The sequence below is a fragment of the Schistocerca serialis genome, unplaced genomic scaffold, assembly GCF_023864345.2.
Source record: "Schistocerca serialis cubense isolate TAMUIC-IGC-003099 unplaced genomic scaffold, iqSchSeri2.2 HiC_scaffold_349, whole genome shotgun sequence".
Classification (NCBI taxonomy): Eukaryota; Metazoa; Arthropoda; class Insecta; order Orthoptera; family Acrididae; genus Schistocerca; species Schistocerca serialis.
The window spans coordinates 13,421-40,583 of NW_026047921.1; the positions used below are offsets into that span (position 1 = coordinate 13,421).

The 27,163-nt window shown below is 50.5% G+C and overlaps 47 non-coding genes across 47 annotated transcripts; all 47 read left to right on the forward strand.

The window, feature by feature from the left end:
- The first annotated feature begins 6 nt into the window (after positions 1 to 6).
- Trnak-uuu (transfer RNA lysine (anticodon UUU)) lies at positions 7 to 79 on the forward strand. Its single transcript has one exon. It is a non-coding gene; the product is annotated as a tRNA-Lys (tRNA).
- A 138-nt stretch (positions 80 to 217) lies between these two features.
- Positions 218 to 299, forward strand: Trnas-cga (transfer RNA serine (anticodon CGA)). Its single transcript has one exon. It is a non-coding gene; the product is annotated as a tRNA-Ser (tRNA).
- A 691-nt stretch (positions 300 to 990) lies between these two features.
- Positions 991 to 1,072, forward strand: Trnas-uga (transfer RNA serine (anticodon UGA)). The gene has a single exon. It is a non-coding gene; the product is annotated as a tRNA-Ser (tRNA).
- A 611-nt stretch (positions 1,073 to 1,683) lies between these two features.
- On the forward strand, positions 1,684 to 1,756 carry Trnaf-gaa (transfer RNA phenylalanine (anticodon GAA)). Its single transcript has one exon. It is a non-coding gene; the product is annotated as a tRNA-Phe (tRNA).
- Positions 1,757 to 2,295: 539 nt separating this feature from the next.
- Positions 2,296 to 2,368, forward strand: Trnak-uuu (transfer RNA lysine (anticodon UUU)). The gene has a single exon. It is a non-coding gene; the product is annotated as a tRNA-Lys (tRNA).
- Positions 2,369 to 2,506: 138 nt separating this feature from the next.
- Positions 2,507 to 2,588, forward strand: Trnas-cga (transfer RNA serine (anticodon CGA)). Its single transcript has one exon. It is a non-coding gene; the product is annotated as a tRNA-Ser (tRNA).
- A 691-nt stretch (positions 2,589 to 3,279) lies between these two features.
- Positions 3,280 to 3,361, forward strand: Trnas-uga (transfer RNA serine (anticodon UGA)). The gene has a single exon. It is a non-coding gene; the product is annotated as a tRNA-Ser (tRNA).
- A 611-nt stretch (positions 3,362 to 3,972) lies between these two features.
- Positions 3,973 to 4,045, forward strand: Trnaf-gaa (transfer RNA phenylalanine (anticodon GAA)). The gene has a single exon. It is a non-coding gene; the product is annotated as a tRNA-Phe (tRNA).
- A 539-nt stretch (positions 4,046 to 4,584) lies between these two features.
- Positions 4,585 to 4,657, forward strand: Trnak-uuu (transfer RNA lysine (anticodon UUU)). Its single transcript has one exon. It is a non-coding gene; the product is annotated as a tRNA-Lys (tRNA).
- A 138-nt stretch (positions 4,658 to 4,795) lies between these two features.
- On the forward strand, positions 4,796 to 4,877 carry Trnas-cga (transfer RNA serine (anticodon CGA)). Its single transcript has one exon. It is a non-coding gene; the product is annotated as a tRNA-Ser (tRNA).
- A 691-nt stretch (positions 4,878 to 5,568) lies between these two features.
- Trnas-uga (transfer RNA serine (anticodon UGA)) lies at positions 5,569 to 5,650 on the forward strand. Its single transcript has one exon. It is a non-coding gene; the product is annotated as a tRNA-Ser (tRNA).
- A 611-nt stretch (positions 5,651 to 6,261) lies between these two features.
- On the forward strand, positions 6,262 to 6,334 carry Trnaf-gaa (transfer RNA phenylalanine (anticodon GAA)). The gene has a single exon. It is a non-coding gene; the product is annotated as a tRNA-Phe (tRNA).
- A 539-nt stretch (positions 6,335 to 6,873) lies between these two features.
- Trnak-uuu (transfer RNA lysine (anticodon UUU)) lies at positions 6,874 to 6,946 on the forward strand. The gene has a single exon. It is a non-coding gene; the product is annotated as a tRNA-Lys (tRNA).
- A 138-nt stretch (positions 6,947 to 7,084) lies between these two features.
- Positions 7,085 to 7,166, forward strand: Trnas-cga (transfer RNA serine (anticodon CGA)). Its single transcript has one exon. It is a non-coding gene; the product is annotated as a tRNA-Ser (tRNA).
- A 691-nt stretch (positions 7,167 to 7,857) lies between these two features.
- Trnas-uga (transfer RNA serine (anticodon UGA)) lies at positions 7,858 to 7,939 on the forward strand. The gene has a single exon. It is a non-coding gene; the product is annotated as a tRNA-Ser (tRNA).
- Positions 7,940 to 8,550: 611 nt separating this feature from the next.
- Positions 8,551 to 8,623, forward strand: Trnaf-gaa (transfer RNA phenylalanine (anticodon GAA)). The gene has a single exon. It is a non-coding gene; the product is annotated as a tRNA-Phe (tRNA).
- A 539-nt stretch (positions 8,624 to 9,162) lies between these two features.
- Positions 9,163 to 9,235, forward strand: Trnak-uuu (transfer RNA lysine (anticodon UUU)). Its single transcript has one exon. It is a non-coding gene; the product is annotated as a tRNA-Lys (tRNA).
- Positions 9,236 to 9,373: 138 nt separating this feature from the next.
- On the forward strand, positions 9,374 to 9,455 carry Trnas-cga (transfer RNA serine (anticodon CGA)). The gene has a single exon. It is a non-coding gene; the product is annotated as a tRNA-Ser (tRNA).
- A 691-nt stretch (positions 9,456 to 10,146) lies between these two features.
- On the forward strand, positions 10,147 to 10,228 carry Trnas-uga (transfer RNA serine (anticodon UGA)). Its single transcript has one exon. It is a non-coding gene; the product is annotated as a tRNA-Ser (tRNA).
- Positions 10,229 to 10,841: 613 nt separating this feature from the next.
- Positions 10,842 to 10,914, forward strand: Trnaf-gaa (transfer RNA phenylalanine (anticodon GAA)). Its single transcript has one exon. It is a non-coding gene; the product is annotated as a tRNA-Phe (tRNA).
- Positions 10,915 to 11,453: 539 nt separating this feature from the next.
- Trnak-uuu (transfer RNA lysine (anticodon UUU)) lies at positions 11,454 to 11,526 on the forward strand. The gene has a single exon. It is a non-coding gene; the product is annotated as a tRNA-Lys (tRNA).
- Positions 11,527 to 11,664: 138 nt separating this feature from the next.
- Trnas-cga (transfer RNA serine (anticodon CGA)) lies at positions 11,665 to 11,746 on the forward strand. Its single transcript has one exon. It is a non-coding gene; the product is annotated as a tRNA-Ser (tRNA).
- Positions 11,747 to 12,437: 691 nt separating this feature from the next.
- Trnas-uga (transfer RNA serine (anticodon UGA)) lies at positions 12,438 to 12,519 on the forward strand. Its single transcript has one exon. It is a non-coding gene; the product is annotated as a tRNA-Ser (tRNA).
- A 611-nt stretch (positions 12,520 to 13,130) lies between these two features.
- On the forward strand, positions 13,131 to 13,203 carry Trnaf-gaa (transfer RNA phenylalanine (anticodon GAA)). Its single transcript has one exon. It is a non-coding gene; the product is annotated as a tRNA-Phe (tRNA).
- Positions 13,204 to 13,742: 539 nt separating this feature from the next.
- Positions 13,743 to 13,815, forward strand: Trnak-uuu (transfer RNA lysine (anticodon UUU)). The gene has a single exon. It is a non-coding gene; the product is annotated as a tRNA-Lys (tRNA).
- A 138-nt stretch (positions 13,816 to 13,953) lies between these two features.
- Positions 13,954 to 14,035, forward strand: Trnas-cga (transfer RNA serine (anticodon CGA)). Its single transcript has one exon. It is a non-coding gene; the product is annotated as a tRNA-Ser (tRNA).
- A 691-nt stretch (positions 14,036 to 14,726) lies between these two features.
- On the forward strand, positions 14,727 to 14,808 carry Trnas-uga (transfer RNA serine (anticodon UGA)). Its single transcript has one exon. It is a non-coding gene; the product is annotated as a tRNA-Ser (tRNA).
- Positions 14,809 to 15,419: 611 nt separating this feature from the next.
- On the forward strand, positions 15,420 to 15,492 carry Trnaf-gaa (transfer RNA phenylalanine (anticodon GAA)). Its single transcript has one exon. It is a non-coding gene; the product is annotated as a tRNA-Phe (tRNA).
- Positions 15,493 to 16,030: 538 nt separating this feature from the next.
- Positions 16,031 to 16,103, forward strand: Trnak-uuu (transfer RNA lysine (anticodon UUU)). Its single transcript has one exon. It is a non-coding gene; the product is annotated as a tRNA-Lys (tRNA).
- A 138-nt stretch (positions 16,104 to 16,241) lies between these two features.
- Positions 16,242 to 16,323, forward strand: Trnas-cga (transfer RNA serine (anticodon CGA)). The gene has a single exon. It is a non-coding gene; the product is annotated as a tRNA-Ser (tRNA).
- Positions 16,324 to 17,012: 689 nt separating this feature from the next.
- Trnas-uga (transfer RNA serine (anticodon UGA)) lies at positions 17,013 to 17,094 on the forward strand. Its single transcript has one exon. It is a non-coding gene; the product is annotated as a tRNA-Ser (tRNA).
- A 610-nt stretch (positions 17,095 to 17,704) lies between these two features.
- Positions 17,705 to 17,777, forward strand: Trnaf-gaa (transfer RNA phenylalanine (anticodon GAA)). Its single transcript has one exon. It is a non-coding gene; the product is annotated as a tRNA-Phe (tRNA).
- Positions 17,778 to 18,316: 539 nt separating this feature from the next.
- Positions 18,317 to 18,389, forward strand: Trnak-uuu (transfer RNA lysine (anticodon UUU)). Its single transcript has one exon. It is a non-coding gene; the product is annotated as a tRNA-Lys (tRNA).
- Positions 18,390 to 18,526: 137 nt separating this feature from the next.
- On the forward strand, positions 18,527 to 18,608 carry Trnas-cga (transfer RNA serine (anticodon CGA)). The gene has a single exon. It is a non-coding gene; the product is annotated as a tRNA-Ser (tRNA).
- A 690-nt stretch (positions 18,609 to 19,298) lies between these two features.
- Trnas-uga (transfer RNA serine (anticodon UGA)) lies at positions 19,299 to 19,380 on the forward strand. The gene has a single exon. It is a non-coding gene; the product is annotated as a tRNA-Ser (tRNA).
- Positions 19,381 to 19,991: 611 nt separating this feature from the next.
- Positions 19,992 to 20,064, forward strand: Trnaf-gaa (transfer RNA phenylalanine (anticodon GAA)). Its single transcript has one exon. It is a non-coding gene; the product is annotated as a tRNA-Phe (tRNA).
- Positions 20,065 to 20,601: 537 nt separating this feature from the next.
- Positions 20,602 to 20,674, forward strand: Trnak-uuu (transfer RNA lysine (anticodon UUU)). The gene has a single exon. It is a non-coding gene; the product is annotated as a tRNA-Lys (tRNA).
- A 139-nt stretch (positions 20,675 to 20,813) lies between these two features.
- Trnas-cga (transfer RNA serine (anticodon CGA)) lies at positions 20,814 to 20,895 on the forward strand. The gene has a single exon. It is a non-coding gene; the product is annotated as a tRNA-Ser (tRNA).
- Positions 20,896 to 21,586: 691 nt separating this feature from the next.
- Positions 21,587 to 21,668, forward strand: Trnas-uga (transfer RNA serine (anticodon UGA)). The gene has a single exon. It is a non-coding gene; the product is annotated as a tRNA-Ser (tRNA).
- A 612-nt stretch (positions 21,669 to 22,280) lies between these two features.
- On the forward strand, positions 22,281 to 22,352 carry Trnaf-gaa (transfer RNA phenylalanine (anticodon GAA)). The gene has a single exon. It is a non-coding gene; the product is annotated as a tRNA-Phe (tRNA).
- A 539-nt stretch (positions 22,353 to 22,891) lies between these two features.
- Positions 22,892 to 22,964, forward strand: Trnak-uuu (transfer RNA lysine (anticodon UUU)). Its single transcript has one exon. It is a non-coding gene; the product is annotated as a tRNA-Lys (tRNA).
- Positions 22,965 to 23,102: 138 nt separating this feature from the next.
- Positions 23,103 to 23,184, forward strand: Trnas-cga (transfer RNA serine (anticodon CGA)). The gene has a single exon. It is a non-coding gene; the product is annotated as a tRNA-Ser (tRNA).
- Positions 23,185 to 23,875: 691 nt separating this feature from the next.
- On the forward strand, positions 23,876 to 23,956 carry Trnas-uga (transfer RNA serine (anticodon UGA)). The gene has a single exon. It is a non-coding gene; the product is annotated as a tRNA-Ser (tRNA).
- Positions 23,957 to 24,568: 612 nt separating this feature from the next.
- Positions 24,569 to 24,641, forward strand: Trnaf-gaa (transfer RNA phenylalanine (anticodon GAA)). Its single transcript has one exon. It is a non-coding gene; the product is annotated as a tRNA-Phe (tRNA).
- Positions 24,642 to 25,391: 750 nt separating this feature from the next.
- Trnas-cga (transfer RNA serine (anticodon CGA)) lies at positions 25,392 to 25,473 on the forward strand. The gene has a single exon. It is a non-coding gene; the product is annotated as a tRNA-Ser (tRNA).
- A 691-nt stretch (positions 25,474 to 26,164) lies between these two features.
- Positions 26,165 to 26,246, forward strand: Trnas-uga (transfer RNA serine (anticodon UGA)). Its single transcript has one exon. It is a non-coding gene; the product is annotated as a tRNA-Ser (tRNA).
- Positions 26,247 to 26,857: 611 nt separating this feature from the next.
- On the forward strand, positions 26,858 to 26,929 carry Trnaf-gaa (transfer RNA phenylalanine (anticodon GAA)). The gene has a single exon. It is a non-coding gene; the product is annotated as a tRNA-Phe (tRNA).
- The last annotated feature ends 234 nt before the right edge of the window (positions 26,930 to 27,163 follow it).

Here is a 27,163-nt window from a genome sequence, read left to right on the forward strand (position 1 = left end):
GTGTGAGCCCGGATAGCTCAGTCGGTAGAGCATTAGGCTTTTAACCTAAGGGTCCAGGGTTCAAGTCCCTGTCCGGGCGGAAATTTTAATACTTTGGTAGCGATTCGTCTGGTAGCGGTGGAAACGCTACGGAAAATAATGAAGCTACGCCGTTTTCTGACACCACAGTGCTTTAAACGGTAGCAGTTGCATGTGTCGGGACAACACCGCGCTACCAGCAGTCGTGGCCGAGTGGTTAAGGCGTCTGACTCGAAATCAGATTCCCTCTGGGAGCGTAGGTTCGAATCCTACCGGCTGCGTGCGATTTTGCGTAAAGAGGAGCAAAAATTTTCGCACACATGTGACATGCGTGGGCGAATGCGGGTGCAAACCAGTGACGCCATTCTCAACAAGACGAAAGTTTCCGTTTAAGAATACTGAGTTTCGCGACGACCGCTGCTTACTGTGGCCATCGGTTCACCTCGCACTGACGCTGGGACTGCAGAAAGCCGTCGCTGAGATCGTGAGTACACAGATGTGCTCGAAAGTGTAGGACAGAGCGAACATTCATTTCTTTTTAAGAATCGCAATTCAATCATTCGAGTGCGGCAAAGGCAGTGGTGCAGCGTTTCTTTTCTTAAGATCTCGCAGCTGCTTGGAGGTATGTCCATCGTTTTAAGACGACACAAAACTAGCGTCAGCGGTGCGTCAGTGGGAAGTCGGTGAAGTCGCCATTGGAGCCATAAGCCAGTAATTACAACACGCGAATCACTCGCACACCATGTAGCATGCACCACAACGCTCGGCCGAGGGACCGGACAGCTCAGTCGGTAGAGCGCTAGACCTTCAACCAAAGGGTCCCGGGCTCAAACCCCCGCCAGGCGAAAATTAACACACTGTCGTAACGGCTAATGGAAACCCTACAGAAAAGAGTGACGCCACGCCGCTTTCTGCCATCAGATTGCTTCTAAAGACGGCGGTTCCACTTGTCGGGAGTCGCTTCTGCCACCGGCAGTCGTGGCCGAGTGGTTAAGGCGTCTGACTTGAAATCAGATTCCCTCTGGGAGCGTAGGTTCGAGTCCTGCCGACTGCGAAAATTTTCTCGCTCTCAAAAGATGGACGTTCAGCTGCATCCTAGCAGTTGCGTCACTACTAAACACGCGCGTCACCAGCAATGTGCAGTGTTATTTGATCCAGGGCGCAGCGTTACAGTCGCGCTCAGAAGCCGCAGCTCATCTCCTCGTCTCACAGCCGCCCACCGGGTGTTAGTACAAGTGTCGCCTCACTGGGCAGTGCAGATGTGTCCATCTTAGCTTGCAGACGATGACGTGTAGCAATTGATGAGCTAACGCAAGTCGAATGTTTTACCGTGTGTATCTCCTAGATACTGCCTCTCATACGGTGGAGAGGCTCACTCCTTCTTGTGTCTCGTTCTCTGCACACGAGTTGCCCCTGGCATCGATATAGCACGGGTTTTCTAGCGCCAGCGCGGCGTCACGTGAAGTCAGCGAAGTGAATATTACACGAGTCGAGTCGACATGTTTGCTTGTTACGATGATGGAAGCAGAAGAAATGTGTGTGGGACTTCACTGCATCGGCTGCTCGCCTTTCAGCGTCCCTGTGTCTTATCAGACGAAGGTGACTGTGAAATTGGCAACGAGGCAGAGGTTAACAAACACATGCAAACAGGAACGTTCAATGTCAGCCGAAATAGCTCAGTTGGGAGAGCGTTAGACTGAAGATCTAAAGGTCCCTGGTTCGATCCCGGGTTTCGGCAGGTATTCGTTTTGATGCGACGCCAATGGAATGGCTCTGCGTTGGTGATAATGCAACTACCGCTGACAACAAAAATGACTCTCTCCTGTAGCTGTTCTGGTTGTCTAGTGCATGCCATAAGAGGAACTCACTAGACAACTAACTCCCTTAGAAGCAAAAGAATCAAAAAAGTCCTACCGACTGCGTTCCTTTTTCTGTGTCAGGTGGTGAAGAACGTTTTCAACGGAACCGTGAAACGAGCGAAAACGTGGGAAACATTGCATTCGAAATGCTTGCGAATTTTCCAATTGCCCAGTGAGTGTCGACAAAATATGTAAATTCTCTGCTCCAACGTATGAGACGCAACGACTCCTGCAATTTGTTGTTGCATCGTGTGTCAGCAGTCTTCGATAGTGTGTTACGAGCTTAGTGCGATAAGTCTGCAGACAGCATTTAGGCGACGTTTTATTAGTAACGGCCCCATGCAGCGATTGCACAACAGTAAACGACATGAGTCAATGTATAGTTGTGCATCGTGAGAGGTATCACAGCGTCGTGTGAGCCCGGATAGCTCAGTCGGTAGAGCATTAGGCTTTTAACCTAAGGGTCCAGGGTTCAAGTCCCTGTCCGGGCGGAAATTTTAATACTTTGGTAGCGATTCGTCTGGTAGCGGTGGAAACGCTACGGAAAATAATGAAGCTACGCCGTTTTCTGACACCACAGTGCTTTAAACGGTAGCAGTTGCATGTGTCGGGACAACACCGCGCTACCAGCAGTCGTGGCCGAGTGGTTAAGGCGTCTGACTCGAAATCAGATTCCCTCTGGGAGCGTAGGTTCGAATCCTACCGGCTGCGTGCGATTTTGCGTAAAGAGGAGCAAAAATTTTCGCACACATGTGACATGCGTGGGCGAATGCGGGTGCAAACCAGTGACGCCATTCTCAACAAGACGAAAGTTTCCGTTTAAGAATACTGAGTTTCGCGACGACCGCTGCTTACTGTGGCCATCGGTTCACCTCGCACTGACGCTGGGACTGCAGAAAGCCGTCGCTGAGATCGTGAGTACACAGATGTGCTCGAAAGTGTAGGACAGAGCGAACATTCATTTCTTTTTAAGAATCGCAATTCAATCATTCGAGTGCGGCAAAGGCAGTGGTGCAGCGTTTCTTTTCTTAAGATCTCGCAGCTGCTTGGAGGTATGTCCATCGTTTTAAGACGACACAAAACTAGCGTCAGCGGTGCGTCAGTGGGAAGTCGGTGAAGTCGCCATTGGAGCCATAAGCCAGTAATTACAACACGCGAATCACTCGCACACCATGTAGCATGCACCACAACGCTCGGCCGAGGGACCGGACAGCTCAGTCGGTAGAGCGCTAGACCTTCAACCAAAGGGTCCCGGGCTCAAACCCCCGCCAGGCGAAAATTAACACACTGTCGTAACGGCTAATGGAAACCCTACAGAAAAGAGTGACGCCACGCCGCTTTCTGCCATCAGATTGCTTCTAAAGACGGCGGTTCCACTTGTCGGGAGTCGCTTCTGCCACCGGCAGTCGTGGCCGAGTGGTTAAGGCGTCTGACTTGAAATCAGATTCCCTCTGGGAGCGTAGGTTCGAGTCCTGCCGACTGCGAAAATTTTCTCGCTCTCAAAAGATGGACGTTCAGCTGCATCCTAGCAGTTGCGTCACTACTAAACACGCGCGTCACCAGCAATGTGCAGTGTTATTTGATCCAGGGCGCAGCGTTACAGTCGCGCTCAGAAGCCGCAGCTCATCTCCTCGTCTCACAGCCGCCCACCGGGTGTTAGTACAAGTGTCGCCTCACTGGGCAGTGCAGATGTGTCCATCTTAGCTTGCAGACGATGACGTGTAGCAATTGATGAGCTAACGCAAGTCGAATGTTTTACCGTGTGTATCTCCTAGATACTGCCTCTCATACGGTGGAGAGGCTCACTCCTTCTTGTGTCTCGTTCTCTGCACACGAGTTGCCCCTGGCATCGATATAGCACGGGTTTTCTAGCGCCAGCGCGGCGTCACGTGAAGTCAGCGAAGTGAATATTACACGAGTCGAGTCGACATGTTTGCTTGTTACGATGATGGAAGCAGAAGAAATGTGTGTGGGACTTCACTGCATCGGCTGCTCGCCTTTCAGCGTCCCTGTGTCTTATCAGACGAAGGTGACTGTGAAATTGGCAACGAGGCAGAGGTTAACAAACACATGCAAACAGGAACGTTCAATGTCAGCCGAAATAGCTCAGTTGGGAGAGCGTTAGACTGAAGATCTAAAGGTCCCTGGTTCGATCCCGGGTTTCGGCAGGTATTCGTTTTGATGCGACGCCAATGGAATGGCTCTGCGTTGGTGATAATGCAACTACCGCTGACAACAAAAATGACTCTCTCCTGTAGCTGTTCTGGTTGTCTAGTGCATGCCATAAGAGGAACTCACTAGACAACTAACTCCCTTAGAAGCAAAAGAATCAAAAAAGTCCTACCGACTGCGTTCCTTTTTCTGTGTCAGGTGGTGAAGAACGTTTTCAACGGAACCGTGAAACGAGCGAAAACGTGGGAAACATTGCATTCGAAATGCTTGCGAATTTTCCAATTGCCCAGTGAGTGTCGACAAAATATGTAAATTCTCTGCTCCAACGTATGAGACGCAACGACTCCTGCAATTTGTTGTTGCATCGTGTGTCAGCAGTCTTCGATAGTGTGTTACGAGCTTAGTGCGATAAGTCTGCAGACAGCATTTAGGCGACGTTTTATTAGTAACGGCCCCATGCAGCGATTGCACAACAGTAAACGACATGAGTCAATGTATAGTTGTGCATCGTGAGAGGTATCACAGCGTCGTGTGAGCCCGGATAGCTCAGTCGGTAGAGCATTAGGCTTTTAACCTAAGGGTCCAGGGTTCAAGTCCCTGTCCGGGCGGAAATTTTAATACTTTGGTAGCGATTCGTCTGGTAGCGGTGGAAACGCTACGGAAAATAATGAAGCTACGCCGTTTTCTGACACCACAGTGCTTTAAACGGTAGCAGTTGCATGTGTCGGGACAACACCGCGCTACCAGCAGTCGTGGCCGAGTGGTTAAGGCGTCTGACTCGAAATCAGATTCCCTCTGGGAGCGTAGGTTCGAATCCTACCGGCTGCGTGCGATTTTGCGTAAAGAGGAGCAAAAATTTTCGCACACATGTGACATGCGTGGGCGAATGCGGGTGCAAACCAGTGACGCCATTCTCAACAAGACGAAAGTTTCCGTTTAAGAATACTGAGTTTCGCGACGACCGCTGCTTACTGTGGCCATCGGTTCACCTCGCACTGACGCTGGGACTGCAGAAAGCCGTCGCTGAGATCGTGAGTACACAGATGTGCTCGAAAGTGTAGGACAGAGCGAACATTCATTTCTTTTTAAGAATCGCAATTCAATCATTCGAGTGCGGCAAAGGCAGTGGTGCAGCGTTTCTTTTCTTAAGATCTCGCAGCTGCTTGGAGGTATGTCCATCGTTTTAAGACGACACAAAACTAGCGTCAGCGGTGCGTCAGTGGGAAGTCGGTGAAGTCGCCATTGGAGCCATAAGCCAGTAATTACAACACGCGAATCACTCGCACACCATGTAGCATGCACCACAACGCTCGGCCGAGGGACCGGACAGCTCAGTCGGTAGAGCGCTAGACCTTCAACCAAAGGGTCCCGGGCTCAAACCCCCGCCAGGCGAAAATTAACACACTGTCGTAACGGCTAATGGAAACCCTACAGAAAAGAGTGACGCCACGCCGCTTTCTGCCATCAGATTGCTTCTAAAGACGGCGGTTCCACTTGTCGGGAGTCGCTTCTGCCACCGGCAGTCGTGGCCGAGTGGTTAAGGCGTCTGACTTGAAATCAGATTCCCTCTGGGAGCGTAGGTTCGAGTCCTGCCGACTGCGAAAATTTTCTCGCTCTCAAAAGATGGACGTTCAGCTGCATCCTAGCAGTTGCGTCACTACTAAACACGCGCGTCACCAGCAATGTGCAGTGTTATTTGATCCAGGGCGCAGCGTTACAGTCGCGCTCAGAAGCCGCAGCTCATCTCCTCGTCTCACAGCCGCCCACCGGGTGTTAGTACAAGTGTCGCCTCACTGGGCAGTGCAGATGTGTCCATCTTAGCTTGCAGACGATGACGTGTAGCAATTGATGAGCTAACGCAAGTCGAATGTTTTACCGTGTGTATCTCCTAGATACTGCCTCTCATACGGTGGAGAGGCTCACTCCTTCTTGTGTCTCGTTCTCTGCACACGAGTTGCCCCTGGCATCGATATAGCACGGGTTTTCTAGCGCCAGCGCGGCGTCACGTGAAGTCAGCGAAGTGAATATTACACGAGTCGAGTCGACATGTTTGCTTGTTACGATGATGGAAGCAGAAGAAATGTGTGTGGGACTTCACTGCATCGGCTGCTCGCCTTTCAGCGTCCCTGTGTCTTATCAGACGAAGGTGACTGTGAAATTGGCAACGAGGCAGAGGTTAACAAACACATGCAAACAGGAACGTTCAATGTCAGCCGAAATAGCTCAGTTGGGAGAGCGTTAGACTGAAGATCTAAAGGTCCCTGGTTCGATCCCGGGTTTCGGCAGGTATTCGTTTTGATGCGACGCCAATGGAATGGCTCTGCGTTGGTGATAATGCAACTACCGCTGACAACAAAAATGACTCTCTCCTGTAGCTGTTCTGGTTGTCTAGTGCATGCCATAAGAGGAACTCACTAGACAACTAACTCCCTTAGAAGCAAAAGAATCAAAAAAGTCCTACCGACTGCGTTCCTTTTTCTGTGTCAGGTGGTGAAGAACGTTTTCAACGGAACCGTGAAACGAGCGAAAACGTGGGAAACATTGCATTCGAAATGCTTGCGAATTTTCCAATTGCCCAGTGAGTGTCGACAAAATATGTAAATTCTCTGCTCCAACGTATGAGACGCAACGACTCCTGCAATTTGTTGTTGCATCGTGTGTCAGCAGTCTTCGATAGTGTGTTACGAGCTTAGTGCGATAAGTCTGCAGACAGCATTTAGGCGACGTTTTATTAGTAACGGCCCCATGCAGCGATTGCACAACAGTAAACGACATGAGTCAATGTATAGTTGTGCATCGTGAGAGGTATCACAGCGTCGTGTGAGCCCGGATAGCTCAGTCGGTAGAGCATTAGGCTTTTAACCTAAGGGTCCAGGGTTCAAGTCCCTGTCCGGGCGGAAATTTTAATACTTTGGTAGCGATTCGTCTGGTAGCGGTGGAAACGCTACGGAAAATAATGAAGCTACGCCGTTTTCTGACACCACAGTGCTTTAAACGGTAGCAGTTGCATGTGTCGGGACAACACCGCGCTACCAGCAGTCGTGGCCGAGTGGTTAAGGCGTCTGACTCGAAATCAGATTCCCTCTGGGAGCGTAGGTTCGAATCCTACCGGCTGCGTGCGATTTTGCGTAAAGAGGAGCAAAAATTTTCGCACACATGTGACATGCGTGGGCGAATGCGGGTGCAAACCAGTGACGCCATTCTCAACAAGACGAAAGTTTCCGTTTAAGAATACTGAGTTTCGCGACGACCGCTGCTTACTGTGGCCATCGGTTCACCTCGCACTGACGCTGGGACTGCAGAAAGCCGTCGCTGAGATCGTGAGTACACAGATGTGCTCGAAAGTGTAGGACAGAGCGAACATTCATTTCTTTTTAAGAATCGCAATTCAATCATTCGAGTGCGGCAAAGGCAGTGGTGCAGCGTTTCTTTTCTTAAGATCTCGCAGCTGCTTGGAGGTATGTCCATCGTTTTAAGACGACACAAAACTAGCGTCAGCGGTGCGTCAGTGGGAAGTCGGTGAAGTCGCCATTGGAGCCATAAGCCAGTAATTACAACACGCGAATCACTCGCACACCATGTAGCATGCACCACAACGCTCGGCCGAGGGACCGGACAGCTCAGTCGGTAGAGCGCTAGACCTTCAACCAAAGGGTCCCGGGCTCAAACCCCCGCCAGGCGAAAATTAACACACTGTCGTAACGGCTAATGGAAACCCTACAGAAAAGAGTGACGCCACGCCGCTTTCTGCCATCAGATTGCTTCTAAAGACGGCGGTTCCACTTGTCGGGAGTCGCTTCTGCCACCGGCAGTCGTGGCCGAGTGGTTAAGGCGTCTGACTTGAAATCAGATTCCCTCTGGGAGCGTAGGTTCGAGTCCTGCCGACTGCGAAAATTTTCTCGCTCTCAAAAGATGGACGTTCAGCTGCATCCTAGCAGTTGCGTCACTACTAAACACGCGCGTCACCAGCAATGTGCAGTGTTATTTGATCCAGGGCGCAGCGTTACAGTCGCGCTCAGAAGCCGCAGCTCATCTCCTCGTCTCACAGCCGCCCACCGGGTGTTAGTACAAGTGTCGCCTCACTGGGCAGTGCAGATGTGTCCATCTTAGCTTGCAGACGATGACGTGTAGCAATTGATGAGCTAACGCAAGTCGAATGTTTTACCGTGTGTATCTCCTAGATACTGCCTCTCATACGGTGGAGAGGCTCACTCCTTCTTGTGTCTCGTTCTCTGCACACGAGTTGCCCCTGGCATCGATATAGCACGGGTTTTCTAGCGCCAGCGCGGCGTCACGTGAAGTCAGCGAAGTGAATATTACACGAGTCGAGTCGACATGTTTGCTTGTTACGATGATGGAAGCAGAAGAAATGTGTGTGGGACTTCACTGCATCGGCTGCTCGCCTTTCAGCGTCCCTGTGTCTTATCAGACGAAGGTGACTGTGAAATTGGCAACGAGGCAGAGGTTAACAAACACATGCAAACAGGAACGTTCAATGTCAGCCGAAATAGCTCAGTTGGGAGAGCGTTAGACTGAAGATCTAAAGGTCCCTGGTTCGATCCCGGGTTTCGGCAGGTATTCGTTTTGATGCGACGCCAATGGAATGGCTCTGCGTTGGTGATAATGCAACTACCGCTGACAACAAAAATGACTCTCTCCTGTAGCTGTTCTGGTTGTCTAGTGCATGCCATAAGAGGAACTCACTAGACAACTAACTCCCTTAGAAGCAAAAGAATCAAAAAAGTCCTACCGACTGCGTTCCTTTTTCTGTGTCAGGTGGTGAAGAACGTTTTCAACGGAACCGTGAAACGAGCGAAAACGTGGGAAACATTGCATTCGAAATGCTTGCGAATTTTCCAATTGCCCAGTGAGTGTCGACAAAATATGTAAATTCTCTGCTCCAACGTATGAGACGCAACGACTCCTGCAATTTGTTGTTGCATCGTGTGTCAGCAGTCTTCGATAGTGTGTTACGAGCTTAGTGCGATAAGTCTGCAGACAGCATTTAGGCGACGTTTTATTAGTAACGGCCCCATGCAGCGATTGCACAACAGTAAACGACATGAGTCAATGTATAGTTGTGCATCGTGAGAGGTATCACAGCGTCGTGTGAGCCCGGATAGCTCAGTCGGTAGAGCATTAGGCTTTTAACCTAAGGGTCCAGGGTTCAAGTCCCTGTCCGGGCGGAAATTTTAATACTTTGGTAGCGATTCGTCTGGTAGCGGTGGAAACGCTACGGAAAATAATGAAGCTACGCCGTTTTCTGACACCACAGTGCTTTAAACGGTAGCAGTTGCATGTGTCGGGACAACACCGCGCTACCAGCAGTCGTGGCCGAGTGGTTAAGGCGTCTGACTCGAAATCAGATTCCCTCTGGGAGCGTAGGTTCGAATCCTACCGGCTGCGTGCGATTTTGCGTAAAGAGGAGCAAAAATTTTCGCACACATGTGACATGCGTGGGCGAATGCGGGTGCAAACCAGTGACGCCATTCTCAACAAGACGAAAGTTTCCGTTTAAGAATACTGAGTTTCGCGACGACCGCTGCTTACTGTGGCCATCGGTTCACCTCGCACTGACGCTGGGACTGCAGAAAGCCGTCGCTGAGATCGTGAGTACACAGATGTGCTCGAAAGTGTAGGACAGAGCGAACATTCATTTCTTTTTAAGAATCGCAATTCAATCATTCGAGTGCGGCAAAGGCAGTGGTGCAGCGTTTCTTTTCTTAAGATCTCGCAGCTGCTTGGAGGTATGTCCATCGTTTTAAGACGACACAAAACTAGCGTCAGCGGTGCGTCAGTGGGAAGTCGGTGAAGTCGCCATTGGAGCCATAAGCCAGTAATTACAACACGCGAATCACTCGCACACCATGTAGCATGCACCACAACGCTCGGCCGAGGGACCGGACAGCTCAGTCGGTAGAGCGCTAGACCTTCAACCAAAGGGTCCCGGGCTCAAACCCCCGCCAGGCGAAAATTAACACACTGTCGTAACGGCTAATGGAAACCCTACAGAAAAGAGTGACGCCACGCCGCTTTCTGCCATCAGATTGCTTCTAAAGACGGCGGTTCCACTTGTCGGGAGTCGCTTCTGCCACCGGCAGTCGTGGCCGAGTGGTTAAGGCGTCTGACTTGAAATCAGATTCCCTCTGGGAGCGTAGGTTCGAGTCCTGCCGACTGCGAAAATTTTCTCGCTCTCAAAAGATGGACGTTCAGCTGCATCCTAGCAGTTGCGTCACTACTAAACACACGCGCGTCACCAGCAATGTGCAGTGTTATTTGATCCAGGGCGCAGCGTTACAGTCGCGCTCAGAAGCCGCAGCTCATCTCCTCGTCTCACAGCCGCCCACCGGGTGTTAGTACAAGTGTCGCCTCACTGGGCAGTGCAGATGTGTCCATCTTAGCTTGCAGACGATGACGTGTAGCAATTGATGAGCTAACGCAAGTCGAATGTTTTACCGTGTGTATCTCCTAGATACTGCCTCTCATACGGTGGAGAGGCTCACTCCTTCTTGTGTCTCGTTCTCTGCACACGAGTTGCCCCTGGCATCGATATAGCACGGGTTTTCTAGCGCCAGCGCGGCGTCACGTGAAGTCAGCGAAGTGAATATTACACGAGTCGAGTCGACATGTTTGCTTGTTACGATGATGGAAGCAGAAGAAATGTGTGTGGGACTTCACTGCATCGGCTGCTCGCCTTTCAGCGTCCCTGTGTCTTATCAGACGAAGGTGACTGTGAAATTGGCAACGAGGCAGAGGTTAACAAACACATGCAAACAGGAACGTTCAATGTCAGCCGAAATAGCTCAGTTGGGAGAGCGTTAGACTGAAGATCTAAAGGTCCCTGGTTCGATCCCGGGTTTCGGCAGGTATTCGTTTTGATGCGACGCCAATGGAATGGCTCTGCGTTGGTGATAATGCAACTACCGCTGACAACAAAAATGACTCTCTCCTGTAGCTGTTCTGGTTGTCTAGTGCATGCCATAAGAGGAACTCACTAGACAACTAACTCCCTTAGAAGCAAAAGAATCAAAAAAGTCCTACCGACTGCGTTCCTTTTTCTGTGTCAGGTGGTGAAGAACGTTTTCAACGGAACCGTGAAACGAGCGAAAACGTGGGAAACATTGCATTCGAAATGCTTGCGAATTTTCCAATTGCCCAGTGAGTGTCGACAAAATATGTAAATTCTCTGCTCCAACGTATGAGACGCAACGACTCCTGCAATTTGTTGTTGCATCGTGTGTCAGCAGTCTTCGATAGTGTGTTACGAGCTTAGTGCGATAAGTCTGCAGACAGCATTTAGGCGACGTTTTATTAGTAACGGCCCCATGCAGCGATTGCACAACAGTAAACGACATGAGTCAATGTATAGTTGTGCATCGTGAGAGGTATCACAGCGTCGTGTGAGCCCGGATAGCTCAGTCGGTAGAGCATTAGGCTTTTAACCTAAGGGTCCAGGGTTCAAGTCCCTGTCCGGGCGGAAATTTTAATACTTTGGTAGCGATTCGTCTGGTAGCGGTGGAAACGCTACGGAAAATAATGAAGCTACGCCGTTTTCTGACACCACAGTGCTTTAAACGGTAGCAGTTGCATGTGTCGGGACAACACCGCGCTACCAGCAGTCGTGGCCGAGTGGTTAAGGCGTCTGACTCGAAATCAGATTCCCTCTGGGAGCGTAGGTTCGAATCCTACCGGCTGCGTGCGATTTTGCGTAAAGAGGAGCAAAAATTTTCGCACACATGTGACATGCGTGGGCGAATGCGGGTGCAAACCAGTGACGCCATTCTCAACAAGACGAAAGTTTCCGTTTAAGAATACTGAGTTTCGCGACGACCGCTGCTTACTGTGGCCATCGGTTCACCTCGCACTGACGCTGGGACTGCAGAAAGCCGTCGCTGAGATCGTGAGTACACAGATGTGCTCGAAAGTGTAGGACAGAGCGAACATTCATTTCTTTTTAAGAATCGCAATTCAATCATTCGAGTGCGGCAAAGGCAGTGGTGCAGCGTTTCTTTTCTTAAGATCTCGCAGCTGCTTGGAGGTATGTCCATCGTTTTAAGACGACACAAAACTAGCGTCAGCGGTGCGTCAGTGGGAAGTCGGTGAAGTCGCCATTGGAGCCATAAGCCAGTAATTACAACACGCGAATCACTCGCACACCATGTAGCATGCACCACAACGCTCGGCCGAGGGACCGGACAGCTCAGTCGGTAGAGCGCTAGACCTTCAACCAAAGGGTCCCGGGCTCAAACCCCCGCCAGGCGAAAATTAACACACTGTCGTAACGGCTAATGGAAACCCTACAGAAAAGAGTGACGCCACGCCGCTTTCTGCCATCAGATTGCTTCTAAAGACGGCGGTTCCACTTGTCGGGAGTCGCTTCTGCCACCGGCAGTCGTGGCCGAGTGGTTAAGGCGTCTGACTTGAAATCAGATTCCCTCTGGGAGCGTAGGTTCGAGTCCTGCCGACTGCGAAAATTTTCTCGCTCTCAAAAGATGGACGTTCAGCTGCATCCTAGCAGTTGCGTCACTACTAAACACGCGCGTCACCAGCAATGTGCAGTGTTATTTGATCCAGGGCGCAGCGTTACAGTCGCGCTCAGAAGCCGCAGCTCATCTCCTCGTCTCACAGCCGCCCACCGGGTGTTAGTACAAGTGTCGCCTCACTGGGCAGTGCAGATGTGTCCATCTTAGCTTGCAGACGATGACGTGTAGCAATTGATGAGCTAACGCAAGTCGAATGTTTTACCGTGTGTATCTCCTAGATACTGCCTCTCATACGGTGGAGAGGCTCACTCCTTCTTGTGTCTCGTTCTCTGCACACGAGTTGCCCCTGGCATCGATATAGCACGGGTTTTCTAGCGCCAGCGCGGCGTCACGTGAAGTCAGCGAAGTGAATATTACACGAGTCGAGTCGACATGTTTGCTTGTTACGATGATGGAAGCAGAAGAAATGTGTGTGGGACTTCACTGCATCGGCTGCTCGCCTTTCAGCGTCCCTGTGTCTTATCAGACGAAGGTGACTGTGAAATTGGCAACGAGGCAGAGGTTAACAAACACATGCAAACAGGAACGTTCAATGTCAGCCGAAATAGCTCAGTTGGGAGAGCGTTAGACTGAAGATCTAAAGGTCCCTGGTTCGATCCCGGGTTTCGGCAGGTATTCGTTTTGATGCGACGCCAATGGAATGGCTCTGCGTTGGTGATAATGCAACTACCGCTGACAACAAAAATGACTCTCTCCTGTAGCTGTTCTGGTTGTCTAGTGCATGCCATAAGAGGAACTCACTAGACAACTAACTCCCTTAGAAGCAAAAGAATCAAAAAAGTCCTACCGACTGCGTTCCTTTTTCTGTGTCAGGTGGTGAAGAACGTTTTCAACGGAACCGTGAAACGAGCGAAAACGTGGGAAACATTGCATTCGAAATGCTTGCGAATTTTCCAATTGCCCAGTGAGTGTCGACAAAATATGTAAATTCTCTGCTCCAACGTATGAGACGCAACGACTCCTGCAATTTGTTGTTGCATCGTGTGTCAGCAGTCTTCGATAGTGTGTTACGAGCTTAGTGCGATAAGTCTGCAGACAGCATTTAGGCGACGTTTTATTAGTAACGGCCCCATGCAGCGATTGCACAACAGTAAACGACATGAGTCAATGTATAGTTGTGCATCGTGAGAGGTATCACAGCGTCGTGTGAGCCCGGATAGCTCAGTCGGTAGAGCATTAGGCTTTTAACCTAAGGGTCCAGGGTTCAAGTCCCTGTCCGGGCGGAAATTTTAATACTTTGGTAGCGATTCGTCTGGTAGCGGTGGAAACGCTACGGAAAATAATGAAGCTACGCCGTTTTCTGACACCACAGTGCTTTAAACGGTAGCAGTTGCATGTGTCGGGACAACACCGCGCTACCAGCAGTCGTGGCCGAGTGGTTAAGGCGTCTGACTCGAAATCAGATTCCCTCTGGGAGCGTAGGTTCGAATCCTACCGGCTGCGTGCGATTTTGCGTAAAGAGGAGCAAAAATTTTCGCACACATGTGACATGCGTGGGCGAATGCGGGTGCAAACCAGTGACGCCATTCTCAACAAGACGAAAGTTTCCGTTTAAGAATACTGAGTTTCGCGACGACCGCTGCTTACTGTGGCCATCGGTTCACCTCGCACTGACGCTGGGACTGCAGAAAGCCGTCGCTGAGATCGTGAGTACACAGATGTGCTCGAAAGTGTAGGACAGAGCGAACATTCATTTCTTTTTAAGAATCGCAATTCAATCATTCGAGTGCGGCAAAGGCAGTGGTGCAGCGTTTCTTTTCTTAAGATCTCGCAGCTGCTTGGAGGTATGTCCATCGTTTTAAGACGACACAAAACTAGCGTCAGCGGTGCGTCAGTGGGAAGTCGGTGAAGTCGCCATTGGAGCCATAAGCCAGTAATTACAACACGCGAATCACTCGCACACCATGTAGCATGCACCACAACGCTCGGCCGAGGGACCGGACAGCTCAGTCGGTAGAGCGCTAGACCTTCAACCAAAGGGTCCCGGGCTCAAACCCCCGCCAGGCGAAAATTAACACACTGTCGTAACGGCTAATGGAAACCCTACAGAAAAGAGTGACGCCACGCCGCTTTCTGCCATCAGATTGCTTCTAAAGACGGCGGTTCCACTTGTCGGGAGTCGCTTCTGCCACCGGCAGTCGTGGCCGAGTGGTTAAGGCGTCTGACTTGAAATCAGATTCCCTCTGGGAGCGTAGGTTCGAGTCCTGCCGACTGCGAAAATTTTCTCGCTCTCAAAAGATGGACGTTCAGCTGCATCCTAGCAGTTGCGTCACTACTAAACACGCGCGTCACCAGCAATGTGCAGTGTTATTTGATCCAGGGCGCAGCGTTACAGTCGCGCTCAGAAGCCGCAGCTCATCTCCTCGTCTCACAGCCGCCCACCGGGTGTTAGTACAAGTGTCGCCTCACTGGGCAGTGCAGATGTGTCCATCTTAGCTTGCAGACGATGACGTGTAGCAATTGATGAGCTAACGCAAGTCGAATGTTTTACCGTGTGTATCTCCTAGATACTGCCTCTCATACGGTGGAGAGGCTAACTCCTTCTTGTGTCTCGTTCTCTGCACACGAGTTGCCCCTGGCATCGATATAGCACGGGTTTTCTAGCGCCAGCGCGGCGTCACGTGAAGTCAGCGAAGTGAATATTACACGAGTCGAGTCGACATGTTTGCTTGTTACGATGATGGAAGCAGAAGAAATGTGTGTGGGACTTCACTGCATCGGCTGCTCGCCTTTCAGCGTCCCTGTGTCTTATCAGACGAAGGTGACTGTGAAATTGGCAACGAGGCAGAGGTTAACAAACACATGCAAACAGGAACGTTCAATGTCAGCCGAAATAGCTCAGTTGGGAGAGCGTTAGACTGAAGATCTAAAGGTCCCTGGTTCGATCCCGGGTTTCGGCAGGTATTCGTTTTGATGCGACGCCAATGGAATGGCTCTGCGTTGGTGATAATGCAACTACCGCTGACAACAAAAATGACTCTCTCCTGTAGCTGTTCTGGTTGTCTAGTGCATGCCATAAGAGGAACTCACTAGACAACTAACTCCCTTAGAAGCAAAAGAATCAAAAAAGTCCTACCGACTGCGTTCCTTTTTCTGTGTCAGGTGGTGAAGAACGTTTTCAACGGAACCGTGAAACGAGCGAAAACGTGGGAAACATTGCATTCGAAATGCTTGCGAATTTTCCAATTGCCCAGTGAGTGTCGACAAAATATGTAAATTCTCTGCTCCAACGTATGAGACGCAACGACTCCTGCAATTGTTGTTGCATCGTGTGTCAGCAGTCTTCGATAGTGTGTTACGAGCTTAGTGCGATAAGTCTGCAGACAGCATTTAGGCGACGTTTTATTAGTAACGGCCCCATGCAGCGATTGCACAACAGTAAACGACATGAGTCAATGTATAGTTGTGCATCGTGAGAGGTATCACAGCGTCGTGTGAGCCCGGATAGCTCAGTCGGTAGAGCATTAGGCTTTTAACCTAAGGGTCCAGGGTTCAAGTCCCTGTCCGGGCGGAAATTTTAATACTTTGGTAGCGATTCGTCTGGTAGCGGTGGAAACGCTACGGAAAATAATGAAGCTACGCCGTTTTCTGACACCACAGTGCTTTAAACGGTAGCAGTTGCATGTGTCGGGACAACACCGCGCTACCAGCAGTCGTGGCCGAGTGGTTAAGGCGTCTGACTCGAAATCAGATTCCCTCTGGGAGCGTAGGTTCGAATCCTACCGGCTGCGTGCGATTTTGCGTAAAGAGGAGCAAAAATTTTCGCACACATGTGACATGCGTGGGCGAATGCGGGTGCAAACCAGTGACGCCATTCTCACAAGACGAAAGTTTCCGTTTAAGAATACTGAGTTTCGCGACGACCGCTGCTTACTGTGGCCATCGGTTCACCTCGCACTGACGCTGGGACTGCAGAAAGCCGTCGCTGAGATCGTGAGTACACAGATGTGCTCGAAAGTGTAGGACAGAGCGAACATTCATTTCTTTTTAAGAATCGCAATTCAATCATTCGAGTGCGGCAAAGGCAGTGGTGCAGCGTTTCTTTTCTTAAGATCTCGCAGCTGCTTGGAGGTATGTCCATCGTTTTAAGACGACACAAAACTAGCGTCAGCGGTGCGTCAGTGGGAAGTCGGTGAAGTCGCCATTGGAGCCATAAGCCAGTAATTACAACACGCGAATCACTCGCACACCATGTAGCATGCACCACAACGCTCGGCCGAGGGACCGGACAGCTCAGTCGGTAGAGCGCTAGACCTTCAACCAAAGGGTCCGGGCTCAAACCCCCGCCAGGCGAAAATTAACACACTGTCGTAACGGCTAATGGAAACCCTACAGAAAAGAGTGACGCCACGCCGCTTTCTGCCATCAGATTGCTTCTAAAGACGGCGGTTCCACTTGTCGGGAGTCGCTTCTGCCACCGGCAGTCGTGGCCGAGTGGTTAAGGCGTCTGACTTGAAATCAGATTCCCTCTGGGAGCGTAGGTTCGAGTCCTGCCGACTGCGAAATTTTCTCGCTCTCAAAAGATGGACGTTCAGCTGCATCCTAGCAGTTGCGTCACTACTAAACACGCGCGTCACCAGCAATGTGCAGTGTTATTTGATCCAGGGCGCAGCGTTACAGTCGCGCTCAGAAGCCGCAGCTCATCTCCTCGTCTCACAGCCGCCCACCGGGTGTTAGTACAAGTGTCGCCTCACTGGGCAGTGCAGATGTGTCCATCTTAGCTTGCAGACGATGACGTGTAGCAATTGATGAGCTAACGCAAGTCGAATGTTTTACCGTGTGTATCTCCTAGATACTGCCTCTCATACGGTGGAGAGGCTAACTCCTTCTTGTGTCTCGTTCTCTGCACACGAGTTGCCCCTGGCATCGATATAGCACGGGTTTTCTAGCGCCAGCGCGGCGTCACGTGAAGTCAGCGAAGTGAATATTACACGAGTCGAGTCGACATGTTTGCTTGTTACGATGATGGAAGCAGAAGAAATGTGTGTGGGACTTCACTGCATCGGCTGCTCGCCTTTCAGCGTCCCTGTGTCTTATCAGACGAAGGTGACTGTGAAATTGGCAACGAGGCAGAGGTTAACAAACACATGCAAACAGGAACGTTCAATGTCAGCCGAAATAGCTCAGTTGGGAGAGCGTTAGACTGAAGATCTAAAGGTCCCTGGTTCGATCCCGGGTTTCGGCAGGTATTCGTTTTGATGCGACGCCAATGGAATGGCTCTGCGTTGGTGATAATGCAACTACCGCTGACAACAAAAATGACTCTCTCCTGTAGCTGTTCTGGTTGTCTAGTGCATGCCATAAGAGGAACTCACTAGACAACTAACTCCCTTAGAAGCAAAAGAATCAAAAAAGTCCTACCGACTGCGTTCCTTTTTCTGTGTCAGGTGGTGAAGAACGTTTTCAACGGAACCGTGAAACGAGCGAAAACGTGGGAAACATTGCATTCGAAATGCTTGCGAATTTTCCAATTGCCCAGTGAGTGTCGACAAAATATGTAAATTCTCTGCTCCAACGTATGAGACGCAACGACTCCTGCAATTTGTTGTTGCATCGTGTGTCAGCAGTCTTCGATAGTGTGTTACGAGCTTAGTGCGATAAGTCTGCAGACAGCATTTAGGCGACGTTTTATTAGTAACGGCCCCATGCAGCGATTGCACAACAGTAAACGACATGAGTCAATGTATAGTTGTGCATCGTGAGAGGTATCACAGCGTCGTGTGAGCCCGGATAGCTCAGTCGGTAGAGCATTAGGCTTTTAACCTAAGGGTCCAGGGTTCAAGTCCCTGTCCGGGCGGAAATTTTAATACTTTGGTAGCGATTCGTCTGGTAGCGGTGGAAACGCTACGGAAAATAATGAAGCTACGCCGTTTTCTGACACCACAGTGCTTTAAACGGTAGCAGTTGCATGTGTCGGGACAACACCGCGCTACAGCAGTCGTGGCCGAGTGGTTAAGGCGTCTGACTCGAAATCAGATTCCCTCTGGGAGCGTAGGTTCGAATCCTACCGGCTGCGTGCGATTTTGCGTAAAGAGGAGCAAAAATTTTCGCACACATGTGACATGCGTGGGCGAATGCGGGTGCAAACCAGTGACGCCATTCTCAACAAGACGAAAGTTTCCGTTTAAGAATACTGAGTTTCGCGACGACCGCTGCTTACTGTGGCCATCGGTTCACCTCGCACTGACGCTGGGACTGCAGAAAGCCGTCGCTGAGAATCGTGAGTACACAGATGTGCTCGAAAGTGTAGGACAGAGCGAACATTCATTTCTTTTTAAGAATCGCAATTCAATCATTCGAGTGCGGCAAAGGCAGTGGTGCAGCGTTTCTTTTCTTAAGATCTCGCAGCTGCTTGGAGGTATGTCCATCGTTTTAAGACGACACAAAACTAGCGTCAGCGGTGCGTCAGTGGGAAGTCGGTGAAGTCGCCATTGGAGCCATAAGCCAGTAATTACAACACGCGAATCACTCGCACACCATGTAGCATGCACCACAACGCTCGGCCGAGGGACCGGACAGCTCAGTCGGTAGAGCGCTAGACCTTCAACAAAGGGTCCCGGGCTCAAACCCCCGCCAGGCGAAAATTAACACACTGTCGTAACGGCTAATGAAACCCTACAGAAAAGAGTGACGCCACGCCGCTTTCTGCCATCAGATTGCTTCTAAAGACGGCGGTTCCACTTGTCGGGAGTCGCTTCTGCCACCGGCAGTCGTGGCCGAGTGGTTAAGGCGTCTGACTTGAAATCAGATTCCCTCTGGGAGCGTAGGTTCGAGTCCTGCCGACTGCGAAAATTTTCTCGCTCTCAAAAGATGGACGTTCAGCTGCATCCTAGCAGTTGCGTCACTACTAAACACGCGCGTCACCAGCAATGTGCAGTGTTATTTGATCCAGGGCGCAGCGTTACAGTCGCGCTCAGAAGCCGCAGCTCATCTCCTCGTCTCACAGCCGCCCACCGGGTGTTAGTACAAGTGTCGCCTCACTGGGCAGTGCAGATGTGTCCATCTTAGCTTGCAGACGATGACGTGTAGCAATTGATGAGCTAACGCAAGTCGAATGTTTTACCGTGTGTATCTCCTAGATACTGCCTCTCATACGGTGGAGAGGCTAACTCCTTCTTGTGTCTCGTTCTCTGCACACGAGTTGCCCCTGGCATCGATATAGCACGGGTTTTCTAGCGCCAGCGCGGCGTCACGTGAAGTCAGCGAAGTGAATATTACACGAGTCGAGTCGACATGTTTGCTTGTTACGATGATGGAAGCAGAAGAAATGTGTGTGGGACTTCACTGCATCGGCTGCTCGCCTTTCAGCGTCCCTGTGTCTTATCAGACGAAGGTGACTGTGAAATTGGCAACGAGGCAGAGGTTAACAAACACATGCAAACAGGAACGTTCAATGTCAGCCGAAATAGCTCAGTTGGGAGAGCGTTAGACTGAAGATCTAAAGGTCCCTGGTTCGATCCCGGGTTTCGGCAGGTATTCGTTTTGATGCGACGCCAATGGAATGGCTCTGCGTTGGTGATAATGCAACTACCGCTGACAACAAAAATGACTCTCTCCTGTAGCTGTTCTGGTTGTCTAGTGCATGCCATAAGAGGAACTCACTAGACAACTAACTCCCTTAGAAGCAAAAGAATCAAAAAGTCCTACCGACTGCGTTCCTTTTTCTGTGTCAGGTGGTGAAGAACGTTTTCAACGGAACCGTGAAACGAGCGAAACGTGGGAAACATTGCATTCGAAATGCTTGCGAATTTTCCAATTGCCCAGTGAGTGTCGACAAAATATGTAAATTCTCTGCTCCAACGTATGAGACGCAACGACTCCTGCAATTTGTTGTTGCATCGTGTGTCAGCAGTCTTCGATAGTGTGTTACGAGCTTAGTGCGATAAGTCTGCAGACAGCATTTAGGCGACGTTTTATTAGTAACGGCCCCATGCAGCGATTGCACAACAGTAAACGACATGAGTCAATGTATAGTTGTGCATCGTGAGAGGTATCACAGCGTCGTGTGAGCCCGGATAGCTCAGTCGGTAGAGCATTAGGCTTTTAACCTAAGGGTCCAGGGTTCAAGTCCCTGTCCGGGCGGAAATTTTAATACTTTGGTAAGCGATTCGTCTGGTAGCGGTGGAAACGCTACGGAAAATAATGAAGCTACGCCGTTTTCTGACACCACAGTGCTTTAAACGGTAGCAGTTGCATGTGTCGGGACAACACCGCGCTACCAGCAGTCGTGGCCGAGTGGTTAAGGCGTCTGACTCGAAATCAGATTCCCTCTGGGAGCGTAGGTTCGAATCCTACCGGCTGCGTGCGATTTTGCGTAAAGAGGAGCAAAAATTTTCGCACACATGTGACATGCGTGGGCGAATGCGGGTGCAAACCAGTGACGCCATTCTCAACAAGACGAAAGTTTCCGTTTAAGAATACTGAGTTTCGCGACGACCGCTGCTTACTGTGGCCATCGGTTCACCTCGCACTGACGCTGGGACTGCAGAAAGCCGTCGCTGAGATCGTGAGTACACAGATGTGCTCGAAAGTGTAGGACAGAGCGAACATTCATTTCTTTTTAAGAATCGCAATTCAATCATTCGAGTGCGGCAAAGGCAGTGGTGCAGCGTTTCTTTTCTTAAGATCTCGCAGCTGCTTGGAGGTATGTCCATCGTTTTAAGACGACACAAAACTAGCGTCAGCGGTGCGTCAGTGGGAAGTCGGTGAAGTCGCCATTGGAGCCATAAGCCAGTAATTACAACACGCGAATCACTCGCACACCATGTAGCATGCACCACAACGCTCGGCCGAGGGACCGGACAGCTCAGTCGGTAGAGCGCTAGACCTTCAACCAAAGGGTCCCGGGCTCAAACCCCCGCCAGGCGAAAATTAACACACTGTCGTAACGGCTAATGGAAACCCTACAGAAAAGAGTGACGCCACGCCGCTTTCTGCCATCAGATTGCTTCTAAAGACGGCGGTTCCACTTGTCGGGAGTCGCTTCTGCCACCGGCAGTCGTGGCCGAGTGGTTAAGGCGTCTGACTTGAAATCAGATTCCCTCTGGGAGCGTAGGTTCGAGTCCTGCCGACTGCGAAAATTTTCTCGCTCTCAAAAGATGGACGTTCAGCTGCATCCTAGCAGTTGCGTCCACTACTAAACACGCGCGTCACCAGCAATGTGCAGTGTTATTTGATCCAGGGCGCAGCGTTACAGTCGCGCTCAGAAGCCGCAGCTCATCTCCTCGTCTCACAGCCGCCCACCGGGTGTTAGTACAAGTGTCGCCTCACTGGGCAGTGCAGATGTGTCCATCTTAGCTTGCAGACGATGACGTGTAGCAATTGATGAGCTAACGCAAGTCGAATGTTTTACCGTGTGTATCTCCTAGATACTGCCTCTCATACGGTGGAGAGGCTAACTCCTTCTTGTGTCTCGTTCTCTGCACACGAGTTGCCCCTGGCATCGATATAGCACGGGTTTTCTAGCGCCAGCGCGGCGTCACGTGAAGTCAGCGAAGTGAATATTACACGAGTCGAGTCGACATGTTTGCTTGTTACGATGATGGAAGCAGAAGAAATGTGTGTGGGACTTCACTGCATCGGCTGCTCGCCTTTCAGCGTCCCTGTGTCTTATCAGACGAAGGTGACTGTGAAATTGGCAACGAGGCAGAGGTTAACAAACACATGCAAACAGGAACGTTCAATGTCAGCCGAAATAGCTCAGTTGGGAGAGCGTTAGACTGAAGATCTAAAGGTCCCTGGTTCGATCCGGGTTTCGGCAGGTATTCGTTTTGATGCGACGCCAATGGAATGGCTCTGCGTTGGTGATAATGCAACTACCGCTGACAACAAAAATGACTCTCTCCTGTAGCTGTTCTGGTTGTCTAGTGCATGCCATAAGAGGAACTCACTAGACAACTAACTCCCTTAGAAGCAAAAGAATCAAAAAAGTCCTACCGACTGCGTTCCTTTTTCTGTGTCAGGTGGTGAAGAACGTTTTCAACGGAACCGTGAAACGAGCGAAAACGTGGGAAACATTGCATTCGAAATGCTTGCGAATTTTCCAATTGCCCAGTGAGTGTCGACAAAATATGTAAATTCTCTGCTCCAACGTATGAGACGCAACGACTCCTGCAATTTGTTGTTGCATCGTGTGTCAGCAGTCTTCGATAGTGTGTTACGAGCTTAGTGCGATAAGTCTGCAGACAGCATTTAGGCGACGTTTTATTAGTAACGGCCCCATGCAGCGATTGCACAACAGTAAACGACATGAGTCAATGTATAGTTGTGCATCGTGAGAGGTATCACAGCGTCGTGTGAGCCCGGATAGCTCAGTCGGTAGAGCATTAGGCTTTTAACCTAAGGGTCCAGGGTTCAAGTCCCTGTCCGGGCGGAAATTTTAATACTTTGGTAGCGATTCGTCTGGTAGCGGTGGAAACGCTACGGAAAATAATGAAGCTACGCCGTTTTCTGACACCACAGTGCTTTAAACGGTAGCAGTTGCATGTGTCGGGACAACACCGCGCTACCAGCAGTCGTGGCCGAGTGGTTAAGGCGTCTGACTCGAAATCAGATTCCCTCTGGGAGCGTAGGTTCGAATCCTACCGGCTGCGTGCGATTTTGCGTAAAGAGGAGCAAAAATTTTCGCACACATGTGACATGCGTGGGCGAATGCGGGTGCAAACCAGTGACGCCATTCTCAACAAGACGAAAGTTTCCGTTTAAGAATACTGAGTTTCGCGACGACCGCTGCTTACTGTGGCCATCGGTTCACCTCGCACTGACGCTGGGACTGCAGAAAGCCGTCGCTGAGATCGTGAGTACACAGATGTGCTCGAAAGTGTAGGACAGAGCGAACATTCATTTCTTTTTAAGAATCGCAATTCAATCATTCGAGTGCGGCAAAGGCAGTGGTGCAGCGTTTTCTTTCTTAAGATCTCGCAGCTGCTTGGAGGTATGTCCATCGTTTTAAGACGACACAAAACTAGCGTCAGCGGTGCGTCAGTGGGAAGTCGGTGAAGTCGCCATTGGAGCCATAAGCCAGTAATTACAACACGCGAATCACTCGCACACCATGTAGCATGCACCACAACGCTCGGCCGAGGGACCGGACAGCTCAGTCGGTAGAGCGCTAGACCTTCAACCAAAGGGTCCCGGGCTCAAACCCCCGCCAGGCGAAAATTAACACACTGTCGTAACGGCTAATGGAAACCCTACAGAAAAGAGTGACGCCACGCCGCTTTCTGCCATCAGATTGCTTCTAAAGACGGCGGTTCCACTTGTCGGGAGTCGCTTCTGCCACCGGCAGTCGTGGCCGAGTGGTTAAGGCGTCTGACTTGAAATCAGATTCCTCTGGGAGCGTAGGTTCGAGTCCTGCCGACTGCGAAAATTTTCTCGCTCTCAAAAGATGGACGTTCAGCTGCATCCTAGCAGTTGCGTCCACTACTAAACACGCGCGTCACCAGCAATGTGCAGTGTTATTTGATCCAGGGCGCAGCGTTACAGTCGCGCTCAGAAGCCGCAGCTCATCTCCTCGTCTCACAGCCGCCCACCGGGTGTTAGTACAAGTGTCGCCTCACTGGGCAGTGCAGATGTGTCCATCTTAGCTTGCAGACGATGACGTGTAGCAATTGATGAGCTAACGCAAGTCGAATGTTTTACCGTGTGTATCTCCTAGATACTGCCTCTCATACGGTGGAGAGGCTAACTCCTTCTTGTGTCTCGTTCTCTGCACACGAGTTGCCCCTGGCATCGATATAGCACGGGTTTTCTAGCGCCAGCGCGGCGTCACGTGAAGTCAGCGAAGTGAATATTACACGAGTCGAGTCGACATGTTTGCTTGTTACGATGATGGAAGCAGAAGAAATGTGTGTGGGACTTCACTGCATCGGCTGCTCGCCTTTCAGCGTCCCTGTGTCTTATCAGACGAAGGTGACTGTGAAATTGGCAACGAGGCAGAGGTTAACAAACACATGCAAACAGGAACGTTCAATGTCAGCCGAAATAGCTCAGTTGGGAGAGCGTTAGACTGAAGATCTAAAGGTCCCTGGTTCGATCCCGGGTTTCGGCAGGTATTCGTTTTGATGCGACGCCAATGGAATGGCTCTGCGTTGGTGATAATGCAACTACCGCTGACAACAAAAATGACTCTCTCCTGTAGCTGTTCTGGTTGTCTAGTGCATGCCATAAGAGGAACTCACTAGACAACTAACTCCCTTAGAAGCAAAAGAATCAAAAAAGTCCTACCGACTGCGTTCCTTTTTCTGTGTCAGGTGGTGAAGAACGTTTTCAACGGAACCGTGAAACGAGCGAAAACGTGGGAAACATTGCATTCGAAATGCTTGCGAATTTTCCAATTGCCCAGTGAGTGTCGACAAAATATGTAAATTCTCTGCTCCAACGTATGAGACGCAACGACTCCTGCAATTTGTTGTTGCATCGTGTGTCAGCAGTCTTCGATAGTGTGTTACGAGCTTAGTGCGATAAGTCTGCAGACAGCATTTAGGCGACGTTTTATTAGTAACGGCCCCATGCAGCGATTGCACAACAGTAAACGACATGAGTCAATGTATAGTTGTGCATCGTGAGAGGTATCACAGCGTCGTGTGAGCCCGGATAGCTCAGTCGGTAGAGCATTAGGCTTTTACCTAAGGGTCCAGGGTTCAAGTCCCTGTCCGGGCGGAAATTTTAATACTTTGGTAGCGATTCGTCTGGTAGCGGTGGAAACGCTACGGAAAAATAATGAAGCTACGCCGTTTTCTGACACCACAGTGCTTTAAACGGTAGCAGTTGCATGTGTCGGGACAACACCGCGCTACCAGCAGTCGTGGCCGAGTGGTTAAGGCGTCTGACTCGAAATCAGATTCCCTCTGGGAGCGTAGGTTCGAATCCTACCGGCTGCGTGCGATTTTGCGTAAAGAGGAGCAAAAATTTTCGCACACATGTGACATGCGTGGGCGAATGCGGGTGCAAACCAGTGACGCCATTCTCAACAAGACGAAAGTTTCCGTTTAAGAATACTGAGTTTCGCGACGACCGCTGCTTACTGTGGCCATCGGTTCACCTCGCACTGACGCTGGGACTGCAGAAAAGCCGTCGCTGAGATCGTGAGTACACAGATGTGCTCGAAAGTGTAGGACAGAGCGAACATTCATTTCTTTTTAAGAATCGCAATTCAATCATTCGAGTGCGGCAAAGGCAGTGGTGCAGCGTTTCTTTCTTAAGATCTCGCAGCTGCTTGGAGGTATGTCCATCGTTTTAAGACGACACAAAACTAGCGTCAGCGGTGCGTCAGTGGGAAGTCGGTGAAGTCGCCATTGGAGCCATAAGCCAGTAATTACAACACGCGAATCACTCGCACACCATGTAGCATGCACCACAACGCTCGGCCGAGGGACCGGACAGCTCAGTCGGTAGAGCGCTAGACCTTCAACCAAAGGGTCCCGGGCTCAAACCCCCGCCAGGCGAAAATTAACACACTGTCGTAACGGCTAATGGAAACCCTACAGAAAAGAGTGACGCCACGCCGCTTTCTGCCATCAGATTGCTTCTAAAGACGGCGGTTCCACTTGTCGGGAGTCGCTTCTGCCACCGGCAGTCGTGGCCGAGTGGTTAAGGCGTCTGACTTGAAATCAGATTCCCTCTGGGAGCGTAGGTTCGAGTCCTGCCGACTGCGAAAATTTTCTCGCTCTCAAAAGATGGACGTTCAGCTGCATCCTAGCAGTTGCGTCACTACTAAACACGCGCGTCACCAGCAATGTGCAGTGTTATTTGATCCAGGGCGCAGCGTTACAGTCGCGCTCAGAAGCCGCAGCTCATCTCCTCGTCTCACAGCCGCCCACCGGGTGTTAGTACAAGTGTCGCCTCACTGGGCAGTGCAGATGTGTCCATCTTAGCTTGCAGACGATGACGTGTAGCAATTGATGAGCTAACGCAAGTCGAATGTTTTACCGTGTGTATCTCCTAGATACTGCCTCTCATACGGTGGAGAGGCTCACTCCTTCTTGTGTCTCGTTCTCTGCACACGAGTTGCCCCTGGCATCGATATAGCACGGGTTTTCTAGCGCCAGCGCGGCGTCACGTGAAGTCAGCGAAGTGAATATTACACGAGTCGAGTCGACATGTTTGCTTGTTACGATGATGGAAGCAGAAGAAATGTGTGTGGGACTTCACTGCATCGGCTGCTCGCCTTTCAGCGTCCCTGTGTCTTATCAGACGAAGGTGACTGTGAAATTGGCAACGAGGCAGAGGTTAACAAACACATGCAAACAGGAACGTTCAATGTCAGCCGAAATAGCTCAGTTGGGAGAGCGTTAGACTGAAGATCTAAAGGTCCCTGGTTCGATCCGGGTTTCGGCAGGTATTCGTTTTGATGCGACGCCAATGGAATGGCTCTGCGTTGGTGATAATGCAACTACCGCTGACAACAAAAATGACTCTCTCCTGTAGCTGTTCTGGTTGTCTAGTGCATGCCATAAGAGGAACTCACTAGACAACTAACTCCCTTAGAAGCAAAAGAATCAAAAAAGTCCTACCGACTGCGTTCCTTTTTCTGTGTCAGGTGGTGAAGAACGTTTTCAACGGAACCGTGAA